The sequence below is a fragment of the Myotis daubentonii genome, chromosome 17, assembly GCF_963259705.1.
Source record: "Myotis daubentonii chromosome 17, mMyoDau2.1, whole genome shotgun sequence".
Lineage (NCBI taxonomy): Eukaryota > Metazoa > Chordata > Mammalia > Chiroptera > Vespertilionidae > Myotis > Myotis daubentonii.
The window spans coordinates 36512396-36529942 of NC_081856.1; the positions used below are offsets into that span (position 1 = coordinate 36512396).

Sequence of the window (17547 nt, forward strand, 5' to 3'; positions counted from 1 at the left end):
AAGTGGAGTTAATCAGTGGGGACCACTGTTTCTTGAGTGTTGGCTTGGAAGCGAAGGAATGAATGAGGTGTATGGTGAAGAAGAATATGGAAGAAGAGCATATGATTCCTAGACTGTCAAAACTACTTTTTCAAGTAATCATTTGTATTTGTTTCATCTTCCAACATGAGAATGGACAGCAAATATTTTAGCAATTAAAGTCCAAGTAACATGAAACCACAAATAGGTCCTTGAGAAGCCTGAAGCCCCAACCCCCAGAACTGCTGCTGGCAGACAGAAATCCCCCATTGATTTTGACCACTGGGGTCATGCAAAAGGAGCCAGAAGTAGCGAAGGCTTTGTAAATTAAAAGCAACCTCCTGAACCTCCCCTTGTGCACACGGCAGGACAGGGGTACAAATTGCTTTCCTGTCTGAGCTCATTGATCAAAAGTGGGCTGCTGCCATGTCCCTGGTGGTCATCACATGCTTAGAACACTAAAAAGACCTCCTACTAAGCCGAGACTTCTTTGTTCCCACCACCTGTTAATAATAGCAACCGCACATCATGCTTATTTTCCCTGGTTTCTTTTTACTGCTGTTCTCAGTGTTGTTTATAATGTGGGTTTAATTAGTTTCCTGACCCTTCTAGGAAGAGGCTGTTTTGATAATACTTTGATGATCAAAAATAGAATTGCAGCAGCACAAGTCCAGATCGGCAAGACCCTGCTTTTCAACTCAGAGAATTCTTTCCTGCCATAATTGTTTCTGGTCTTAGAGAAGCTACAGCATCATTGGACAATTTCTTTTTATTTGCAGAGAGATCAATTCAGCCTGGAAAAGTAAAACAGAAAATTTCTATTTTCTGTCTCATTCTTTTGTTTTAGCAAAGAGTTTACTCACCTTTTGACTCAGCATGGTAGTAGGTGGCACAATGTTCCCAATATGGATTATTGCCCCAAAGCCGAACAATTGTCTATAAAAGAATCAAGAAAGAAAATAATTGAACCTGGGGTCTCAGTTTTACTTGATGATTCCACCAGGGCCACCGTCTTTAGATAGAAAGAATGCACATGATGCTTCTGGTGTTGTCTAGCGCTGTACCACTCAATAGCCTAAAAGGGAGCTAGGGTAAAAAACAAAGAACACACACACACACACACACACACACACACACACACACACACACACACACACACACAAACAAACAGGATAGATGATAAAACAAAAGAATTTAGCTTTTTAATCTATATAACAGAAATATAACGGGGAAAATGTATGATAACCAACCCTTGCCAAAGTAATACCACGTTAGCTATGAGTTGAATCTGATGACCCCAAAGAAAATCTGAGTAATCATTTAACTTCCATGTATTTAAAATGTGGGATGAATTCCTGTGAACTGAAAAATCATCCTAAATGGAGACAGAAATGTACTGGCAGAACTAGACCATAAGGGTCCTATTTACTTTAAGACTTCATGATGTAGATTTTATGTAAACTTTGAGTTCATAAATGTAGCACTTAAAAATTAACTATATTTTCTAGAAATCATAAAAGCATCGAGGCGAATAAAATTGGGGGGCGGGGGTTGATGACTCTGGGTAAAAGATCTCAGATAATGTAGAGGAGCTCTGCTGTTTATTTTTACCCTAAATCAAGAGAGCTTAGCATTTGATTTTTACTTTGTAATGTGCCAATTGATAGAGAGATTTCAAGTAAGACATTATTCATTCTCTGCGGATATTTTCTCAGTGCCCAAGTAACCATGCTATCAGTAGCAAGAATTGTTCAGAATGGAAATAGTTGTTTTTGTTTTTATTTCTTAGAGATAAAAGCATTTGGAAATAAAGGGTAGGACATGTTGACTGCTCCTGAATAAAAGCCAATGTTTTGGAAATGACCAGTCAAGGGATCTGATTTCGCACAATCATTTATAGATATCTGCAGAGATGCTCCTAGGAAAAGATCACCTCCTGAGAATGGACTTCAGTAAATGAAAAACAAGAATAATGATATAAAACAATGTGTTACTGGGGAAGAGAAGGCGCATGACCAAGGAAACGGGGCAGCTTCCTGTCGTAAACCATCAAAAAATTAAGAGCAATTAGGTTTCAAGACTTTAGCTTAATTAGGACAATTTTCAGATAAAAAATATACTGAGAAATTAGCTTGGCTTAGTTTAGGAAGTTAATAACTGGTTAGTTGTTGGCCAGTGTCATACATGTAGGGACCACGGAGCTGTGCTAAGAGTCATATAAGCAGTACCTTATTTCATTTATCAATCACACTCTAGACATTGTTCTAACAGGAAGCTTGCATTCAAGTAAGGAAGACAAACAATAAAAGGTAAGTGAGTAAAGTATATTCAGATAATTCTAAGTGAGGTGATAAAGAATCATGTGATAAGGAGTAACTTGAGGGAAGAAGTTGATGTCTTGGGGGACGTCTCTGGGCATCGGTGGCATTTTGGGCTGAGATCTAAAACAGCCAGCTGGGTAGAGGGCCAGGAGGAAGAGCATTCCAGACAAGGGCCCCGAGTTAGAAAAGAATGTGATGTTTTCCAGCAATGAAAGGAGGAAGACTGCTCTTCCTCAGCATGGCAGTAGGGAATTTGGTTGGGAAGTGGGGCAGGGGCCAGGATATGTAGTGTTTAATGGACCATAGCTAATCTGTATATTATGCCAAATGCCATGGAAATCCTTTGATGATCTGGTTTATATTTTTTAAATGCCAGTTGTGGCTGCTCTGAGGAGAAGAAAGGGTCACTGAAAACAGTTAGGGGGCTGTTGCAATATTCCAGTTGTAAAATGGTGGTGGCTTGGACTAGAGCAGTGACAAATACAGAAGAAAAGAAGAGGACAGATTTGAGATAATTTTAGAGGTAGAAGCACAAGGTCCCCCTTCCTTCTTTCATTCCTGCTTTCCCCTGTCCATCTCAGCAATATCCTTTGCCTCACTATGGCAGTTTATACTACTTTTTCACATTTTTAATTTTTTTTTTAAAGGAGGCAGTAGAGCACAATGGATAAGAGTGGTGCTCTGCTATCTTAGACTATGGGGATGTGGGCAGGTAGCTTGGCCTCTCTGTACTTCAGTTGAATGGAAATGAAAAATAATAGTGCCTGTTTCATGTTATTGTGAAGCTTAAATGGGTTGTTACATGAAGAGCCCTTGGAACAGTAATTAGCAAATGTGGGATCTCAATAATGGTTAATTATGGTTACAATCAGCACAATAAGATGTTCTGTATATGGCTTGTCTATTAACACTCTTTGACAAGTGTAATATTGGCTTATCTCGGATATTCTTAGAGCATCTTGGACAACATGGATTTTCAAATTAAATCAAAGTTATATTTGTATTTCAAAATAATGTGGAAGGCCTACATTGCAGAACACACAAATGGGAGCAGGGATACTTCTTCCATTAAATAGTAGGGAATGGAGAGAAAAATGGGTACCTAGGCAGGTCAGTTGGTAGATGTGATGGTGGGAAAATATTCATCTTAAAATAATCTTTCAGCAAACATCTATTAAGTTCTCACTGTGTGCCAGGCATTATATTATGCGCTATTTTGAATTTACTGGTAATATGGTGCGAGGGGGGCAACATAGAGGTGTGAAGCAGAGATAAGATGACAGCAAAGATCGCTGGGTGGGAAGGTCAGGAAACTTGGACCCAAGGTGTTGGATGGGTCAACCAGAGGTTAAAACCGCTGAAAGTGATGATGGGAAAGGGATAGACGGGAAGGAAGTGAACCTGAAGCTCAGACTCAAATGTCTATCAAGCCCTCATCAGGAGTGAAGCAACCCCCTGAAAGCCTGTTTCTCAGCCCCAGCTGAATGTTGCACAGCAGGACTGTGGACTCAGCATTGCCAAAGTTTATGTGTGTTTTTCCAGACAAGCCAGACATTTGGATCTATTTTATGTAAATTTTCCCAAGTTTAAATGTTGGCAACTGTTTTAATTTTGCAAAGATACTGGGCATCCCAGACAAGACATATTTTGAGGCCAGAGTTGGCCCACAGACTTTCAGTTTGCTACCACTGAGCTGAAGCCTTCCCTGGGTGGTGGGGAAGGCCTCCATTTGGCCATGTGTGGAGTTGGGAGAAGCAAGAGGGGGAGTAGGATGATAAGTTAGGAAGTGATTGAAATACTTCAAGTTAGAGGGGATGGTGGCTTATACTACTAAGGAGAGCAATGGAGGTGATGAGAAATGGTCAGATTTAGGGAATATTTGAAGGAAGAACTGACATAACTTGCTTATGCATTAGGGGCGAGGTGTGGAATAAAAGGAGGAATCAAAGCTGATTCCTAGGGTTTTGATCTTAATAATAGTGAGTAGCGGCATTATTCATTGAAATGGGGGAAATTCAGGGAGGAGTGAGTTCTTTTGGGATATACTATGTTTATAGGATGTTATAAGGTTATGCCTAATACAAGAAATACTTGCCTACTTTAGTATATAGAGTATGAAGCCACCCTCCATTAGTATTTCATGTAACTCTAGGGAAGTTAGTTACCTCATTCACAAAGACTTAAGCTTACTTATCACGCCACTGTGGCTTCATCCAGAAGGTCATCCAGAAGGATGTCCAGTCTAATTAGCATATTATGCTTTTATTATAATAGACTAGAGGCCCGGTGCACAAAAATTTGTGCACTCGTGGAGGGGGGGGGTCCCTCAGCCCGGCCTGTGCCCTCTCACAGTCTGGGACCCCTCGGGAGATAACAACCTGCTGGCTTAGGCCTGCTCCCGGGTGGCAGAGGGCAGGCCCAATCCCTAGGTGCAGCCCCTGGTCGGGCTCAGAGCAGGGCCAATTGGGGAGTTGGGGCGCCGCCCCCTGTCATGCACAGAGCAGGGCGGATTGGGAGGTTGCGATGCCACCCTCAGTCACACTCAGGGTAGGGCCGATTGGGGGGTTGGGGCGCTGCCCCCTGTCATGCACAGAGCAGGGCCGATCAGGGGTTTGGGGAGCTCCCCCCTGTCACGCACAGAGCAGGGTCAATCAGGGGGTTGGGGAGCTCCCCCCTGTCACGCACAGAGCAGGGCCAATCAGGGGAGTTGGGGCACTGCCCCCTGTCACACACAGAGCAGGGCCCATCAGGGGGTTGAGGACCTCCCCCTGGTCACTCACAGAGTAGGGCCGATAGGGGAGTTGGGGCACCGCCCCCTGTCACACACAGAGCAGGGCAGATCAGGGGGTTGGGGCGCCGCCACTGTCATACTCAGGGCAGGGCTGATGGGGAGGTTATGGCTCTACCCCATCACACACAGAGCAGGGCCTGTGGGGGGGGGTTGGGGCGCTGCCCTCTATCACCCACAGAGCAGGGCCGATCAGGGGGTTGGGGCGTCGCCACTCTCACACTCAGGGCAGGGACGATGGGGAGGTTATGGCTCTACCCGGTCACACACAGAGCAGGGCCCGTGGGGTGGGGGGGTTGGGGCGCCACACCCTGTCACACACAGAGCCGCAGGGTGATCAGAGGGTTGGGGAGCTCCCCCCTATCAGGCACAGAGCAGGGCTGATCAGGGGGTTTGGGCGCTGCCCCCTGTCACGCTGATCCTGGCGCCGGGAGGCTTCGTGGCTCCACTGATCCCTGTGCTGGGAGGCATATTACCCTTTTACTATATACAATAGAGGCCTGGTGCATGGGTGGGGGCTGGCTGGTTTTCCCTGAAGGGTGTCCTGGATCAGGGTGGGGGTCCCCACTGGGGTGCCTGGCCAGTCTGGGTGAGGGGCTGAGGGCTGTTTTCAGGCTGGGACTGAAGCTCCCAACTGCTCCTTTTTTTCTTTTTTCTTTTTATTCTGAGCCAGCTTTAGCTCTGAGGCTCCAGCTCTTAGGCCTCCGCTCCTGAAAGCAGGTATCTGGTTTGTTTTGGTTCTATAATCGAAACTCTGTATCAACTCCAGCTCTGAGATCCTAGCTGGCTGAAAGCTGGTTTCTGGGGTTTTGTTTAGCTTCTATATTTGTTACTATGTTTCTTAAACTGCAAGCTCAGAGGCCGGCAAGGCAGGTGGGGAACGTTGGAGTCCTCTGCCACTGAAGCAAGCAAGCCTCATGTTAGTTTCAAGATGCCTGGCTGCCGGCCGCCATCTTGGCTGGCAGTTAATTTGCATATCACCCTGATTAGCCAATGGGAAGGGTAGCGGTCGTACGCCAATTACCATGTTTCTCTTTTATTAGATAGGATTCTACTTAACAATATCTGAACCCTTTCTCTGTACACTACCAACTTCTTGTTGTGCCTGATTAATATGAATTCTGGGCATATTTGAGACCTCTCTAAGTTTGGGTACCCAATAGATTTTTTAAAAATATGTTTTTATTGGTTTCAGAGAGGGAGAGAGTGATGAAAGAAACATCAATGACAAGAGAGAATCATTGATCTGCTGCCTCCTGTACATACCACACTGGGGATCAAGCCTGCAACCCAGGCATATGCCCTGACCAGGAATCAAACTGTGACCTCCTGGTTTGTAGGTCGGCACTCAACAACTGAGCCACGCCTGCCGGGCTGCACTAAATTTCAAAATGTATGCACTCGGATATTAGTGTATAGAAACGGCTGGCTGTTTCTTTTCCTCAGTAATTGGCACATTGTTTCCATAGCCTGATGGCAGCTGGCAGTCACCACTCTGCTCACAAGGTGGAGGTTTTCTGTAAACCAAGGACTGCAACTGACCACATCACCTCCCACCCATACCTCTTAGTTATGGATCAAGTCCCATAATACAGATTGAGTCAATATGGGACTAGATATTTACTGAGTCCATTGGTGTTTTTTTTTTTTTAATATTTATCTATAGTAAAGCACTTGTTTGAATTTTCAAAGTAAGGAATTTGTTTCTTAACCCAAAGATCACACACAAAAGTGACTTTGTATCCTAAATCTACTTCTGATTTAGAAAGTACTGCAATCTTAGACTATTGTTCTAATTGGCGAACAACAACAAAAAATTAGTTCCTCAGGCGAATGTGAGAACCCCCCAACAACCATTACTGTAGAAGCCCTTTATTAACTCTTACACAAAGTATCTTTAAAATATAGCAAATGTTGAACAAGTGAGAAACCACAACTTGTTTTTTCAAACCCAAATTGTGAACTGCTCACGTTCTCTAAATTCTGTAATGAAAAGAATAAAATCAGTCGATAGAAAAGTCTCACTTTAACGTATTGTTCTGTATGCTATTCTTCTTTGTGCTGCCTCCTCTTTAAAGCTACAAGTCCCTGAAATGACTCAAGCAAAGCATACAAGGAACATCACAGGACCCAACCTGATGGGGCATGACTACCCCAGCACATCTGAGGCCAGTCTGTTAAAAGGTCCCCTCCCTTTTTGCATCTGCAGTTATTTTCAAACACAAATAATTTAAGTTAAATTGGTCACTTGTGAGTTGAATTCAGCACTGACTCTCATTTTGACTGAACAAGGGGTCATCTTCCAGTGAAATTATATATATATATATATATATATATATATATATATATATATATATATATATATATATATATATTTTTTTTTTCTTTATTGATTAAGGTATTACATATGTGTCCTTATCCCCCCCCATCGCTCCCCCCCCCACTCATGCCCTCACCCCCCTAGTGTCTGTGTCCATTGGTTACGCTTATATGCATGCATACAAATCCTTTGGTTGATCTCTCCCCCTTACCCCCACCCTCTCCTACCTTCCCTCTGAGGTTTGACGGTCTGATAGATGCTTCTCTGTCTCTGAATCTGTTTTTGTTCATCAGTTAATGTTGTTCATTATATTTCATAAATGAGTGAGATCATGTGATATTTATCTTTCTCTGACTGGCTTATTTTGCTTAGCATAATGCTCTCCAGTTCCATCCATGCTGTTGCAAATGGTAAGAATTCCTTCTTTTTTACCCCAGCGTAGTATTCCATTGTGTAAATGTACCACAGTTTTTTAATCCACTCATCTGCTGCTGGGCACTTAGGCTGTTTCCAAACCTTAGCTATGGTGAACTGTGCTGCTATGAACATAGGGGTGCATATATCCTTTCTGATTGGTGTTTCTAGTTTCTTGGGATATATTCCTAGGAGTGGGATCACTGGGTCAAATGGCAGTTCCATATTTAGTTTTTTGAGGAAACTCCATACTGTTCTCCACAGTGCTTGCACCAGTCTGCATTCCCACCAGCAGTGCACACGGGTTCCTTTTTCTCCACATCCCTGCCAGCACTTGTCGTTTGTTGATTTGTTGATGATAGCCATTCTGACAGGTGTGAGATGGTACCCAATAGATTTGATAAGCATTGGTCTTTTCCTGGTCCTTGGATTCTTATTTCCTGTAGACATGGCTCTCAGAGGTACTGCTTTTATCTGGAGGTTATTTATGTTTTGCTTTGGGAATGAGAGTTATGCACTGTGACCGTAATGCTTTGAGCAGTCAGTGTTCTAAAAAATGAAGAGCTGTTAGAAGATCTGTGGCTATACAAGTGGGAGCTATACATCAGAGACACTGAAGCAGAACAGATGAGACTAAGGCACAGTTAATGTAAATGGGAAGACAGGCTACTCAGGGAATTTCAGGAGCTGGAGGCTAGCACACAGGGCTAAGTAGTGCGTCATTAGACTACGAGGGAACAACAGTGTATCTAAATTAAAGTACTAGATCTGGAGCTTAGAAAAGAAAGATCTCTAATTTTCTGAAGACCTTCCTTGCTGAGAAAGACCTCAGTTTGGGCATGAAAGTAGAGAGAACCAATAAGAAAGTATGATTACATCAAGAGTGGGGCCCAAAGGTGGGGCCTTGTGAATGGAAGGCAGTGAAACAGAAAGTATATGAATGAGTTTGTGTTCAAGCTAATTGAATTATGCAAGGCCTATAGCAAACCTAGCCTCTATGTCATCCATGTCTCTGGGAATACCATTAAAGTCTAGAAAGATTAGAGCAAATGCTCATCAGAGGACTTACGAAAATTTTCACCATGCCCTATACATTTCTGCAGTTTCTCAGGACACTTACATTCTTATAATGCCCTTTGATTTTAAGTTCTTGCTACTGCGAAAAGAGTAATTCAATGAAGCAGCCATAAAAGAGCGTGGACTCTGGAGTCAGACTACCTAGTTCTAATTTTCACCCACCACTAACTAACTGTGTGTCCTTGGGAAAACTACTTAATTTATTTTTGCCTCCATTTACTTGTTTGAAAAATGAGGTCCTCATAGGATTGTACTGAAGACTAAACACATCAATATATGTAGGATTCTTAAAGCTCTGCCTTCTGCATGTTATTACTCAGTTTGTGATGCCACCTCACTTGTGTTTGATTTAATGCCTTTTTCTTGTTTTTCACCAAAATCCACTCCCACAAGGTCTCTGAATATGTAACAGGCTTTATAGGAGCAGTACTACCCAATAGAAACATAGTGTGAACTAGATATATAACTTTAAGTTTATAGTGGACACATTTTTTAAAATGATAAAATTAATTTTAATATATATTTTATTTAACCAATATGTCCAAAATACCAATATAATCAATTGTGATCAATGAGATATAATTGTTAATGATTTCTTTTGCTTCTTAATTATACAAAGTCTTCAAAATCCAGTGTGTATTTTACACTTAGAGCACATCTCAATTTTTTCAAGTCACATTTCAAGTACTTAATGGCCACCTATAGTTAGTGGCTGCCATATTGGACAATGCAAGTCTAGAGTGTCAGATGAGTTATGTTTAATTGTTAGATAGTTTCATTTCCAGAAGTTTTTTCCCTGAGGAATTTTTAAAGGCCCTGGCATTCAGTAGGATATCTGACTGGTTTCTTTTTCTTCTATTCTCTTCTTTGTTGCCAGGAGCAAAAGAGAAATAAATCAGATGGAAACAAATTCATCCATTGATTACATAGAGCAAGTCAGTCTTCTCTAGGCCTGAGCTCAGATCCCAGTCTCTTCCTGAAATACAGGCAGTTCTTTAACACACACACACACACACACACACACACACACACACACACACACACTCACACACTGAGTGGCCACATTATTATGACCACCACATCAGTACTTCATTGACACTTCCAAAAATACTGAATATTGAAAACTTCCTAAGCAAATACTTTCAAGGTTTTATTATTATTTGCATAACTAATTCACTTCATTGTACTGATCGGGTGGTCATAATAATCTGGCCACTCAGTGTATATATTTATTGATTTCAGAGAGGAAGGGAGAGGGAGAGAAAGAGAGAGAAATATCAATGATGAGAGAGAACCATTGATTGGCTGCCTCCTGCATGACCCCATTGGGGATCAAGCCCTCAACCTGGGCATGTGTCCCGACCGAGACCTCCTGGTTACACCATTGAGCCACGCTGGCCAGGCTACAGACAGTTCTTGATTTTCACAGGTCTGTTACTCAAACATGTGCATATCAGAATTGTGTACTCACTTTGTACATTTTTTTTGGTATCTGAGCTAGGATACCTATAGTGCTTTAAAGACCAACCTTCTTGTAGTCCCTATGTAGTGAGTGGGTAGGGACAATTATTCTGTTATTTCAGTCATGTATTTATTATGACCTGAGGCTACTGTGAACAGTTTAATATATCTTGTTCCCATGTATTGATTTAATGTTCTTTGTATTGCCTGGGAAGCACTAGAAAAGGGATTCCAGTCCTCCCCCAAAAAACAGTTAATTTCTCCATGTTTTAAGAAATGCTACTTTTTGTCTAGGGTGAACATGGCAGAAAGTTGCCCATCTAGTAGTAGGGAGTCCCATTTGGTCTTTAGGCTTGTCCATTTTACCATTCTTCTTATCAAAGGAAACCAGATGGTAGACCTAATTTAAAAATCTCTATTTTTATACTTGAGATAAAATTTTAAATACATCATCAATCAATCAATCAATCAATCAATCAATAAAATTAACAATAAACTTTCATGAAGAGTTTTTGTGTTTAATAGGTTACCAGAAGATGAAATCAAAGTAATAGATTCTAGTGATCATATTAAATAGATCCTGATATAGCAATGCTAACTACATTTAAATGTATTTCATATCTAGAGGATTTATTATTGTACCTACTCAGGAAATTCTTGTGGCCAACCTCATTTGTCTCCTGTGCTGAGAGAATTAATGATAGCCAGGAATGTTTTATACCAGTAACTACAATGAATCTAATGCTTTGACACATTTGTAGACCAATGGAAATTTATGGCCTCAGTAATGACCCTGAGAAATTCAAAATACCAATATGCCTTTTGAATTATCAAAAGGAAATTAAATAGTATGCCTTATGTTTTGTTTATAAGTAAGAGTTTGAGATTTCATAGTTCTTTAGAAATTTCTAATCCATGTACCTAGTCCATATTATTACTCTTTGGAATGAATAGTTGAACAACTACATCATTCCATTCTGTTACCATAATATATAACCAAGTTTATTATGAAAATAAGAAGATTAACAACAAGAGGTTTTCCATACTGTCATTATTATAAACAAAGTAAAATATACTTCAATAAGATTTATAATTGAGGATTTTTGGAGGAAATATTTTTAGGGGAAGCATTATTCTTTTGTTATACTCATTATCTATCAACTTAGTCTTGTTTTTCTTATACATTCATCTGAGCCTCAAAAATGAAAGAAACCAATTGAGATAAAGAGGATAATGAGGCCCACTGTGCTCTGACATTTTACCTGCTTGACATACAAACTGAATCTATAAAATAATACATTTTTCCCCTTTCATTTTCCTTGCTTTTCTGATCTTCACTATGCAAACAATGCATAATCAATAGGTAGCTCTTATTTCTCTTCTGGGCGAAGGCCCTCCATTCCCAACTGCCCAATGGACATTTGCATTTCACATTAAAACTAGGCATGTCTACAAGTTACATTTCCATTCTTCCAAATTCACATTTCAGTGGTAACATTCTCCAGTGGCTCAGTGGTTGAGTGTTGACCCACAAACCAGGAGGTCACAGTTCCATTCTCGGTCAGGTCACATGCCCAGGCTGTGGGATTGATCCCCAGTAGGGGGTGTGCAGAAGGCAGCCGATCAATGATTCTCCCTCATCATTGATGTGAATCAAGCCCACAACTCTGGCTTGTGCCCCAACCAGGAATCAAACTGTGACCTACTGGTTTATTGATTGATGCTCAACCACTGAGCCATGCTGGCCGGGCCTGTGCAAATTTCTTTAGCTCTGCAATGGCAATAACAATATTTCTGACTTCATAGGTTTGTTACTGGGCTCCCATAGAAGCTGAATCCTGACTGCGGAAATACGGAGCCTGACAGGGTGACCATGTTACCCAAAAACATATTATTAACTATCAGCACATTATTTTAGCTGATGAAGCATAAAATTAGAAAGGATCAGAAACAGTCTATTATAAAATGAGAATGACTAATATATATTAGACCTCAGGAGGTCCAGAGGCACAAGGAAACTGCATAAGCAGTGGTTCAGGCTCATATGCTTCTATTGCTTTGCTGCCTCTTTCTCAATTTATACCTTTGCCCTGGCAGAGAATTTCTGTGACTAATTCATGGAAGAGGGAAAAAGAATGTGGGCTTGGGCTGATGTATCTGCAATATACTTGCAGCAGGCAGGAGTGGATGTGTTGTACTACATCTTTACTTAAGAGAGGCTCCGAAAGACAGCGGTCAAAGTATATACATCATGCCAATAGGCAGAACTTTAGGTGAGACGGGTTGCTCAGTTGTATGGAAAGAGACAGCCTCAGTCATAGAACTACTCTGATTTGTGGATAGGGGCCAATAGATTGTCCAGATGATCAGGCACTTAGAGGCATAACTGGAAACTTTAAGATAAGGAAAGACATGTATATGGACCTTTTTGAAGGGCTTACTCCTCTTTCTGGAATGTTCTTTCCATCATCTTCACAAGTCTTCTTATCTTTCAGAAGGACTATGTTTAGAACCCAGGGGGTTCTCTTAAATACCTGTTAGCACTCCCTTGTCTAATAATTCTGCTTAATGAAAAATAGCAACAACTCCAAAATGACAAGATCACCAAATAATTAGATCCTACAGGTCATCCTTTATACAAAAATTCCTTGTGACTGAAGTGCTTGCAGACTGTAAAGAAAACTTGAACTGGGTAGTAGATGAAGGCAACTTAGGCCTCTTTACCCAAAAAAAGTATATATTTTTTATTGATTTCAGAGAGGAAGGGAGAGGGAGAGGGAGAGAGAGAGAGAGAAAGAGAAAGAATAATCAATGATGAGAAAGAATCATTGATTGGCTACTTCCTGCAGGCCCCTCAATGGGAATCAAGCCTGTAACCAGGGATGTGCCCTGACCAGAAATCAAACTATGACCTCTGGGTTCATAGGCCGATGCTCAACCACTGAGCTACACTTGCTTGGCGGTAGAAGTTTTTAAACTGAATGAAGGACAAGAGTAGATGAAGAGCAAAAGCAGTGGACTTTGATGAGTGTCATCTACTTGTTCTTCAAAATCCACACCCTACTGCCCCCTAAGAACCTGACCTGTCTAGATTATATCCTTAGCCTGAAAAGTAACTAACATAGTCTAAAACCATTGTTTGATTCACCATATCAAACAAAGTTGCCGCTCTATGAAGATGTCTTTGTTGTCTCAGCTCAAGGACCACAGGCCCAGATTAGTTGTGGTGGAGCAGCTGAGGTCCATGTCCATGTCCAGCAGTAGTGGATGCATCCAGTGGCAGTGAAAGTCAGGTATTATGATAGTGTCTTAGGGCAGGACTGGTGAGTAGCTGTGTCTGGTGGTAATGTCCTGGATTCTTCTTCCTGATGCTTAGCCTTCAGAGCTTCCTTGGTTCCAGCCTAATTTCCCAGCCTGCTCCTCCAGCTTTCTATCAATTCTTTGAGCTTCTAAATATATTTCAAATTGGATTCATTAAATCCATTTTCAAAAACATTCAGACTGGTAGATACAGTTTATATTCTAGTGGATGGTAGAGCAGTCAATAAACAAACAAATAAGCAAAAGGAATATCAAAATGTGATAATTATATATATATATAATATTAAAACAGGTTTATTGAGAGGTTATTTTATATTAGGTGTTCTGGGAAGAACTCAGTGTAGAGATGACATTTAAGATAAGATGATCTGAACGATAAGAAGGAACCAGCCATGCAAAGAGTATGAGAAAGAACATTCCATAATGAAGAAGCAGCTACTGCAAGGACCCGAAGATGGGGAAAAATCAACATGTTCGAGGGGCCAAAGATAAAGTAATAGGATCAGAGAAACAAGAGACAGTAGGGAGGGAAGAGTTATACAACTTTATAGGCAGGCCATGGTTAGGAGTTATTCTAAGTGTTCTGAGAAACCATTGGAGGCTTTAGTGGGAGAGTGATGTGATGGCATTTACATTTTAAGAACTATCAGTTGGGCTACTGTGGAGAATGGATTAAAGGGGAGAAACAATGGAGACAAGGAGACTGTGAATTAGGGTCATAGCCTAATGATCTCTACTCAGAAGGTTCAAGGAACAAAGAAGGAAGTTTTTATGGAGGAGTGGGAGGCTAAGAGAACACACAAGGGATATTAAGGCACCCAAAGACTGGCAATAGCTGAAAGCTTCAGGCTTCCCCTAGGCCTGAAGAAGAAATGAGAAGAAATTGTGTAAGCAGAGCCCCATGAAAGTCAGAGCTGTGAGAAGGATTTGCTCCACAGAGACTATAGTTAATGAGCGACATACCTCATAACAAGGAAGGATGGAGAGAGAAAGAAACACCTTGATTTTTTTCTACTTCTTAATTTCCTGTTGGTGCCTCTCTTCTGCTAGTCTACATACATACTCACCCCACAAACACAACTTAAACACAAAAATCTGTAATGGAAAATATTCTCGTGTGTGTGCAGGTGGCATATCTGGATGAAACAACTAATTTAGAACTAATAGCTTTTCAATTTTGGTTTCATAGCTTCAATTTAAATTCTCCTGCTGTGCTTTGTAAGGTCTAAATATAGTCAGCATATCTGTTCCATAGCTTCTCAATTATTAAGTGTAGATTTGTCTCCATGAGGCCATGTTACCAGCTGTGGCCCCTGGGCACCCTCGGGAGAGGTATATTTGGTGTACAGGGTACGTGGGAGTGGGAAGAGTCACGAAAGATGTTATGGGGGTGAAGGTCTTATATAACTTGAACTCTTTTGGACCAGAGAGGAGTTCCCCACCCTTTATTTCCTACTGTAAAAATTTTTTTAAAAAAAGCATATTTATAATCCAGGTAATGATGTTAATGGCTGTATTGCTTGGCATTTAGTTGTGGGGGAAAATACTCTAGTTATATAGCTAGAATAATTTATGTAGGAAAGTATTTATTCTAGTGTATCAAATAGCTCACAGAATTGTTGGATGGGATGAAGCAACAAATTTCTCAGGAATGAATTCCAAAGCCACATGCAAAATTGGGCCTTTAAAAATACTGCTGCCTTGAGGAAACTAAGATGGCGGCATAGATAAACACCGGGAAATTGCTGCTTCCCACAACAATTGATAAATGCATCAAAAACACAAGCCGGACTCATCCAGAACTACAGGAGAGCTGGCTGAGTGTAAATTCTACAACTAGAAGGAAAGAAAAGCACACTGAGAGCCAGAGGAGCTGCAGAGGTGAAGTGCAGAGGTACGGAGGCTCGCGCGCGAGAAAAGGGTCTGGCACCTGAGGACGCGGCTGTCTTTTTGAATCCGGAGGGAGACACAAGCTCCCCACGGCTCTGAAATCCGGCTCCGGGAAGTCTCTGGGGACCCAGCACTCATACGGGGAGAAACTGGTCTCTCTGGCAGCGGGCGAGCTTGAGGGCAGCTTTCCCTCAGAGGTGCTTGCAGCCATTGCTGGGACACTGGATCTCGCGACTCCTTAGGGCGGGGCTGAGGCTCCACCATAGCTGCTTCCTCCGCCCTTTGATTCCTTGAGACCCCGCCCCGCCCAGGCTGCGGCAGAGGCTTTTGCATATGAATGCTCCGGCCATTTGCAACCTGTAATTACCTAACCGCAGCCGGGCCAGATAGACCCAGAGCTTCCAAGAGAAGGCCCAAGGCCCCACAGCGGCTTGCATTGCTACACAGCTGAGCATCATCAGGGCACTTCCAAACTCCAAAAAAGGAAGGGGAATCTGCAGTTCTCTTCATAGTTCCTGCTGTGTAACCTCAGGCAGAGGCTAAATTAGCACATCCTTAGATCCAAGAGCCACTGTACCCAGTGGTCAGAGGGGGACCATCCAGATCACAACTCCTCAGATCCATAAGGGACACACTCAGGGTGCAGTCTCAGTGAGCACCAAAGCCCCACTGAAGCAAGTCTTGCCCCAGAAGGGTGTCTTCAGCACAGAAGTTCTCCCATCATAGACACAGCTGATTCTCACTGCCAATTGGCCTGGAGGTCAATTCCTCCCAGTGAGCCTACAACAACCAAGGCATAGCTACAACAAGACTGTGCACAAAGCCCATAAGGGGGTGCACCAAGAGTGTCCACCTCAGGTAACTGGGGAGGCTGAGCCACTGGGCCCTACAGGACACCTAGCACACAAAGCCATTCTATCAACACAGGGAAGCAGCCAAAATGCGGAGACAAAGAAACAGGTCACAAATGGCAGAAACGGAGGAAAGCAAATGACTGGATATAGAGTTCAAGGCCACGTTTATAAGGTTTTTCAAGAATTTTATGGAAACCGCCGATAAATTTAATGAGTCCCTCAATAAGTATAGTGAGACCATGGAGGACATGAAAAAGGACCAACTAGAAATTAAGCATACACTGACTGAAATAAAGAATAATTTACAGAGATCCAACAGCAGACAAGAGGATCCCAAGAATCAAGTCAAAGATTTGAAGTACAAAGAAACAAAAAATACCCAACTGAAAAAGAAAAAAGAAAAGAGATTCCAAAAATATGAAGATAGTGTAAGGAGCCTCTGGGACAACTTCAAGCGTACCAACATCAGAATTATAGGGGTACCAGAAGAAGAGAGAGGGCAAGATATTGAAAACCTATTTGAAGAAATAATGACAGAAAACTTCCCCCACCTGGTGAAAGAAATAGACTTACAAGTCCAGGAAGTGCAGAGAACCCCAAACAAAAGGAATCCAAAGAGGACCACACCAAGACACATCATAATTAAAATGCCAAGAGCAAAAGACAAAGAGAGAATCTTAAAAGCAGCAAGAGAAAGACAGTCAGTTACCTACAAGGGAATGCCCATACGACTGTCAGCTGATTTCTCAACAGAAACCATGCAGGCCAGAAGAGAGTGGCAAGAAATACTCAAAGTGATGAATAGCAAGAACCTGCAACCAAGATTACTTTATCCAGCAAAGCTATCATTCAGACTAGAAGGTCAGATAAAGAGCTTCACGGATAAGAAAAAGCTAAAGGAGTTCATCACCACCAAACCAGCATTATATGAAATGCTGAAAGGTATTCTTTAAGAAGAGGAAGAAGAAAAAGGAACTCTTACCATTTGCCACAGCATGGATGGAACTGGAGAGCAGATAAATACCACAGGATCTCACTCATTTGTGGAATATAATGAACAACATAAACTGATGAACAAGGACT

At 41.8% G+C, this 17547-nt stretch overlaps 1 long non-coding RNA gene across 1 annotated transcript in view; it reads right to left on the reverse strand.

Moving 5' to 3' along the window:
* Positions 1-881: 881 nt before the first annotated feature.
* LOC132219606 (uncharacterized) overlaps positions 882-17547 on the reverse strand; it is a 57884-nt gene continuing 41218 nt past the window's right edge. The window contains exon 3 of the long non-coding RNA XR_009449527.1: positions 882-954. This is a non-coding gene — a long non-coding RNA (uncharacterized LOC132219606). The remainder of the gene's footprint in view (positions 955-17547) is intronic.